This window comes from Portunus trituberculatus, chromosome 47 (assembly GCF_017591435.1).
Source record: "Portunus trituberculatus isolate SZX2019 chromosome 47, ASM1759143v1, whole genome shotgun sequence".
NCBI lineage: Eukaryota > Metazoa > Arthropoda > Malacostraca > Decapoda > Portunidae > Portunus > Portunus trituberculatus.
Genome location: NC_059301.1, coordinates 24,483,250 through 24,490,749, shown reverse-complemented (window position 1 = coordinate 24,490,749; position 7,500 = coordinate 24,483,250). Strand labels below are relative to the sequence as shown.

The 7,500-nt window shown below is 44.4% G+C and overlaps 1 protein-coding gene across 3 annotated transcripts in view; it reads left to right on the top strand.

Moving 5' to 3' along the window:
• LOC123520860 overlaps window positions 1-7,500 on the top strand; it is a 1,438,509-nt gene that overhangs the window by 592,799 nt on the left and 838,210 nt on the right. The window lies entirely within an intron of this gene.

The window sequence follows — 7,500 nt, the reverse complement described above, 5'->3', positions numbered from 1 at the left end:
AGGGTGTGGGGTGGACCCTTACGGGGTGAAAGGGTTCATCCCAGTACCTGTGTAGGCAAGTGGACTTCAATTGCAGCGCAGGAAGGTGGCAGCGTCACTTTACTCGCACTCAAGGGTGTTGGGTGGATCCTTACGGGGTGAAAGGGTTCGTCCCAGTACCTGTGTAGGCAAGTGGACTTCAATATTGTGTCTTGAAATCGCATCGTGAGGACTGGAACCGCATCGACATCGTGGAAACCCGCATCGTTCCCGTGGAAACTGGAATTACATCTTGATCGTGGAAACTCGCATCGCTATCGAGGAAACTGGAATGCCATTGTTATCTTGGAAACTCGGAGCGCTATCGAGGAATCTGGAATCAAATCTTATCGTACACACTGTTATCGTGGAAGCTCTCGTGATCGTCGTTCGTTTCGTTATCTCTGAATTACTTAATTAGTCTTGGTATTATTATTAGCCTCCGTAATAATAGAGATGTTGGTCATTTTATCTTATTTATTTTTTTTTTTTTTCAGGGTACAGTTTAGTGTTCTTCAACCTTTTCTAAATTCGTGCACCTTTTCGAGAAGCAAGGAGGACTATAAAAGAAATGCATCAATATTCGTAATTTTCCCTACTTTAAGACTGAAAATCGATAGATAACATTATTGAATATCTACCTGAAGCTACAGTTTTTTAGTCCTAAACAGTCGCTATATAGAGCGAAATGTACTATAACAAAATGCCACATCTCAAACACATTAGGCCCGTGTTCCGTCGGAGTGTAATATATTACTATTGTGAATAAATCGCAATACTTTGATTAATATCAATAGGAGAGGACCCAAACTGTCACAATTTCAGTGTTCGCAGGAGAGAGTCAGTATCGTCTCGCGGTACAGAGTAATCGTCTCTAAACACTGTATTACGATGTATCTATTGATTTGCCAGGGTTTTACTCCTACCAGTATTTTTCTGTTCTTATTCTACCATGGTATTTCTTTATAGTTACTTGAGTTTATACGACTGACATCATAATATAGAGCAAAACATAATTGTCTGGTGTACCAAGATCTTTCATTTCTAGAGACTTAAAGACAGCACGGAACCTTAACACACATTTCACCTCGCTTCTGCACAGGTTAATTCTTCTTCTTCTCAACCTTTTAATGTGATGTACCCTCGAAGTCTTTCAGTATTGATCACGTACCCTTACCCACAATGCAGCGTCAGGAAGGGTAACAATAAATGCATGGTTTATTGACTTAGTTTATTAAGTTTAAATTGTGTTATATATGTGGAGCAGACACAATTTTTAATTAATATTAGTATGTTTCTATGAGGTAGTGTCGATAGGAACTGGTACCTCACAGGAGACACTATATGTGACTAACATGCAATGCATTTACCAAAAGGAACTATATCAGACAATTTTCGATCATTATGGCAGTGAACTAGTGTTGCTTGCAGCTAGTTGCAACTTGTAACTAGTAACAGTGATAAATAAGTCACTGTGTGTGTGAATAACATAAAAATAATAAATCAGAACAAATATTATAGGTTTGCAAAGTTGTGTGGCAACTGTAATCCAAGAGAGCTTTCTCTCAAGTGATATAACTCCAAGAATTTCCTTGTTAACGTTGTTCACGTGTCCTGGTTCTAGTGAAGGACAAATTATATACTACAAACAAATTTGCTGCTATTCAAAACTGAAGCATTTTGAGAAACTTGCCACGTACCCCCAAAATTCCTCTCACGTACCCCTGGGGGTACGCGTACCCCAGGTTGAGAACCCCTGCGGCATAGATGAAAGAGGAGGAGGAGGAGGAGGAGGAGGACAAATCATTACAAAAGAAGAACAAACAGCAACCTAACGAGTCATAACGAGGCCATTAATGAGTATACTAATATTCAGGATACAATGAAAGATAAGTGTAGAATAGCAAAGATGGTGGAAAAGGGAAGAATGAGAAGGAATACAAAGGATGAACAAGGTGCAGTATAGTCTTGTTTGTCCCTTTTTTGCTTTTATGGGAAGTGAACATGCTAACGAACAGTGCAAGATATCTGTAGATTAGCTGACGCCTCTTTTTCCACCCACCGCCCCCTCCAGCCCGCAGTGAAGCAACACCACACAACATTGAGAAAGTGCTTCGAAAAGAAGAGAACTATTCTATTACTACTTCTGTTTGGTGCTAGGCAACGGGCAACAACCTCAGTAGAGCGACATTTTAAAAGATAAAAGTCGAGGAGGAGGAGGAGGAGGAGGAGGAGGAGGAGGAGGAGGAGGAGGAGATCATGGGAGAAGTAACAAAAGGTAAGAACAAACAACAGTAGACTTCCTGTTCCTTACTGTGCTGCTTGAGAAAAGAGAACAATCTAGTGTACGATGCAAGGTAAGGTATGATAACATCGATGAAGTAGGAAGAGGTGGGGAAGGAAAAAAAAAAAATCGAGACAGTACGTGGTTGAAGACAGTAAGTAAGACACGTAGGAAGCAGGATAGCGAGGCAACAAAGGAATGAAGCACACACACACACACACACACACACACACACACACACACACACACACACAGAAAAAAAATAGAAAAAATAAGAACAAGTAAAAGAGAAAAGTTGTTTGTGTACTTCTGCCTCTTAAGCCTCAAGAGGAAAACATTGTTGATGACTGCGTTCTTAACCCACACTCCCCTCACCCTCTTCTCTCCCTCCATCATCCCCACTACCTTTTTTCCCTCCTTTTTGTTTTTATTTCTCTATCCGCTACCATCCCCCCTTCTCACCTCCACCGCCTCGCGTTTCTCGGCCCCCTCCTCGCCCCTTCCTAGCGTTGCCCTGCCCCGCTACATGTCTTTAATCACGACTTTTACTTCTCACACCTCGCTGATTAACGCCCTCGGCTAGATCATTTCAAAACTGAGCAAAATTAATTATTGGGAAGCCTTCATGTGCATTATACCACCTTCCTTTTCCTCGTGTTTATCCTTTCCTTATCCTTCCTTCCTTACTTACTCCTCTTCCTTATCATGCTCCTCATTCCCTTTCCTCCTCTTCCTCTACATCCATCTCTACTAATTTCCGCTCCCCTTCTTCCATCCCTACTTCCCGTCCTTCTCCTCTCAACTTTATTCTTTATTACGTGTGTGTGTGTGTGTGTGTGTGTGTGTGTGTGTGTGTGTGTGTGTGTGTGTGTGTGTGTGTGTGTGTGTGTAAAATGAGAAGCAGCAACAGCAGCAGCACCCTCTCCGGTTTGCGAGGTAAAATGTGTGACAAGAGAGATATTATTCAGCGCTATATTTTAAGCAACTTTTTCTCCCGAGTACCAATACTTACATCTTATTGTTGGCACTAATTGTTCGGGTGATGTCGTTAGCGCTTATTTACTGCGGCGGACGAGCAAAGCATACGTACACACCTCCGTTCAGTAATGTTGTATAAACTTGTACGTACTTGTAGCTTAAGACGCCTCTGACACTTTTCTTTCTCCGTGCAGCGCGTTAATATCTTAAATGGATTAGCTCCCCCTTTCAGTACACTCATCTTCGCACGCGCCGCTCCACGCTCCCCACGGAACTAATGAGTAAATGCAATATGTCCCCAGCAGTTACTCCAGGACGGGAAATTAACCATAAACGTCAGGCGGTGTGAGGGCAAGGCTGTGAGGACCCGCCGCCGTGTCGAGTTAGTGTCGGGGAAGCGCGGCATCACTTCACCACCGAGCTGTTTACAAGGAGACAACCCACTCACCCTTTGTCAGCTCTGCACTAGAGGTCCGCGTCGGCAGCAGGGCGTTTCAGCTTGTCTCTTTTTCCCTCCTGCTCTTTAAGGGTGTTCCGTATCAGAGCCCCAAAAGCTACTTGGCTCAGAAGCTGCTCGCGTTGTGTTTGTCTGGCGGGATGTACGCGCTGTTAATTTCTTATCTGGGCTGTCGGTCTCCATGGAGCCTCACTAACTCAGCCAGACAAGAGGAGGGGGACGCATGGGGGCAGGGGGCGATGCGACAAGTGGTGCAGGAGAAGAGGGAAATAGGCGGGGGTTTTGGGGGCTTAGGAAAGAGAGAGGAATGGCGATGCGGCAGAGGGGAGGAAGGGAGAGATCCTGGCTGGCATAGAAGAGGAAGCAGGAAGGGGAAAGGTTCTGGGGTTGAGGTTCAGGGGGGGGAAGGAAAGGGTAGAGAGAGGGAGGGCAGTTGTGAGAAAAAGATATTTACGAGGAAACTCTGTCGCAGCTAAGTGTTGCGGCATGAAAGTGACAAATGGAGATGAACTGGGAGGGAGGTTAAATAGATACCATCCCTCTCCTCCCCTTTTGCATCCTTTCCTGGCTCTCCTTTCCTCTCCTCTCCTCTTGTATTCCCTTCTATTTCCTCCTCCTGGTTATTTCTCTTCACTTTTCCCCTTCTCTTCCCTTCTGCATCATCATTATGCTCTCTTTTCCTCTCCTCTTTTCTCTTTTACTTTATTTAGTTCTCTTTTCCTCTCCTCCATTTTTGTTCCCTCTTGCATCCTTCTCTCACTTCCCTTTCTTTGTATTTCAGCCACTTTTTTTTCTAATGTGTGTTATTTTGTCTCTTTTCTTTTCTTCTCCTCCCTTCTGTACAATTCCATTCTCCACCTTTCTCTCCTCGTTCCTCCTCCCAAATTCTTCCCCCATCCCCCTACCCCACCTGGACTTACCACCCTTCCCCCTGCGCCTCCCTCAGGTGAAATATACTGCAGGTGCAAAATTATGCTCGGAACTACCATAAAGGCAAACTTATGACGGTGCATATTTACCCGGGGAAAAATGCATAGTAAAGAAATAATAGCAGACCAAACACACACATACACACACACACACACACACACACACACACACACACACACACACACACACACACACACACACACACACATACACACACGTAGGCGCCTAGACGTGCATCACCTGAGCGAGAATAGCCAGGTGAGGGAGGGAGCGCCAGATAGCTTGGAAGACCGTCCTTCTGTAGTCAAGTCAGGTAAAGTAATGCTTAGGTAAATTAGGTGAGGTTAGGTTAGGTTAGGCTACGTTAGGTTAGGTTAGATTAGTGTATCAGGTTAGCTTAGGTTAGGGTCAGGTTAGGTTAGGTTTGTAAGGCTGGGTTGGGTTAGATTGGGTTGGGAGTTGGTTGGATTGTGTTGGGGTGGTGTGGGTTGGGTTGGGTCAGGCTAGGTTAATGTTAGGATAGGTTAAGGTTAAGTTAATGTTAGGTCAAGGTTAGGTTAGGCTAAGTTCAGGTTAGATTAAAGTTAGGTTAGGTATCCATTTGCCCTGACTTTTGATAACTCTTATTATCTTTAAGGGAGCTGGTAATACAGTGGACATTTTTTTTTTTTTTTTGTTGCCCTTGATCAGCTTCCCCTCTCGCATAGAAAAAATAATAATAATGCAGCTAGTTTTATTACACCTGTCATCGGAGAGAGAGAGAGAGAGAGAGAGAGAGAGAGAGAGAGAGAGAGAGAGAGAGAGAGAGAGAGAGATCCACTTTTGAGTTAACTTTTCCTTCATCCTTGTTATGTGAGAAAGAGGAAGGAGGAAGAAACGGAGAGAAGAAGAGGAGAACTTTAGGAGGAAGATTTAAATATATTCTCTTTTTTTGGACGCACCCGTAGGCTACTTCTCACCTGCGTGCTCTCGGAGGAGGAGTTGGAAGAGGAGGAGGAGAAGCAGGAAGAGAAGGAGGAGAAGGAGGAGGAGGAGGAAGAAGAAGTACAGGAGGTGAGGTGTTTTCTTCTCCCAAGGCGACACACTAATCTCTCAGTCTCAGTTTCTTTTCGTGAAATTTTAACAAGGGTGATGATTTCGGGGAGATTATGTGGGAAGGAAGAGTGAGACGGTGGGAGGAGGGAAGGGGAGGGGGAAGTGAGGGAAGGGAAGGGAGAAGCGAAGGGCAGCTGATGGAGGGAATAGAGAGAGTGGTGAAGGGATGAGACTAAAAAGAAGAGCTTGAGGGAAGAGAGATAAAAGTATAGAAGGGCAAGCAATGAAGATGATATGTGTGTGTGTGTGTGTGTGTGTGTGTGTGTGTGTGTGTGTGTGTGTGTGTGTGTTGCCTGCATTTCATTCCAGCGTCATCAATTATCCACAAGTCATCTCAATTAACACTAATGCTCTTCTTCTCTTCCTCCTTTTCCTCCTCCTTCTCCTCATTTTCCTTCTTCTCCCTCTCCTTCTCTTCTCTGTTTATCTTCCCTCGTTTCACCACTACCACCACCACCACCACCACCACCACCACCACCACCAAGACCACCACCACCACCACTACCACCACTACCAACATCAGTCATCACTTTCTGGCTTTGTCACATGCACTCACCACACTCCTCCATTAACACACACACACACACACACACACACACACGTATCGTATATCTTCATCACCATAATCTGTGTGTGTGTGTGTGTGTGTGTGTGTGTGTGTGTGTGTGTGTGTGTGTGTGTGTGCGTGTCTGTATTTGGTCATAATGCTACGGGGGAAGGTGTGCGTAGATCTGTTCTTAGTGAGGTAAAATTAATGCGTATGCGAGGCTTTACCCAAGGGCGAGGGGGAGGAAAGAAGGCAAGGGAGAGGTAGGTAGGGAGACAGATAGGTGGATGGCGTGAATGGAGAGATTAAAAGGGATTGAGAAGGGACGAGAAGAAAGGAAAGGCGAAGAGGTAGAATGAAAGATGATAAGAAAAAGAAGGGAAAAAAATATGTAAAAACCAGGAAATATAGATTGATAGATAAGAAAATTGATAAATAGTAAGTACAGGGGTAGTTAACATATTTTGTTTAAGGAAGGGAGAAAGACGGGTTGTTATGGAAGTAGTCGTAATTTAGGAAAGGTTATAAATAGCTGTTACACACTCACACACACACACACACACACACACACACACACACACACACACACACACACACACACACACACACACACACACACACACACACACACACACACACACACACACACACACAAACACACACCTGTGGTTCCTGTGGTTCCTGTGGTTGAAGTTTTAGGCAGCAGTCGCCGTCCGTGGCCACGCTGGTGCGCTGCCACTAATACAAACCGTCTGCTCGTCTTTGCGCCAGCTGATCTGTGATGCTGTTGCTGGCAGCACAAACATGGTAGTGTGGCAGCTTGGGTTGATCAGGTATTGTGTGTAGAAACTTGTCCAGCTTTTTTTTTTTTAACCTCTCAATACTCCCTGTTGAGTCTCGTAGATGTCTAGGCAGTGCATTGAAAAGTTGCGGCCCCTTTATGGCAAAGGCATTTTCTTTGAGCGTTTTGACTCTGGTGCTTGCTCTAGAGTGTATTCTTTCTATATGGCAGAGCCGGCCTCGTCACTGGTGGATGGTAAACTGGATATTCAAGTTGTTGATAGATTTTCCAATAATTATTTTATAGATGTATAATATGGCGTACCTTTCTCTACGCCGCTCCAGTGAGTAAAGGTTAAGTTCTTGCAACCTTTCCCAATAGTCGAGATAATGAGTGTCTGATATTCTACT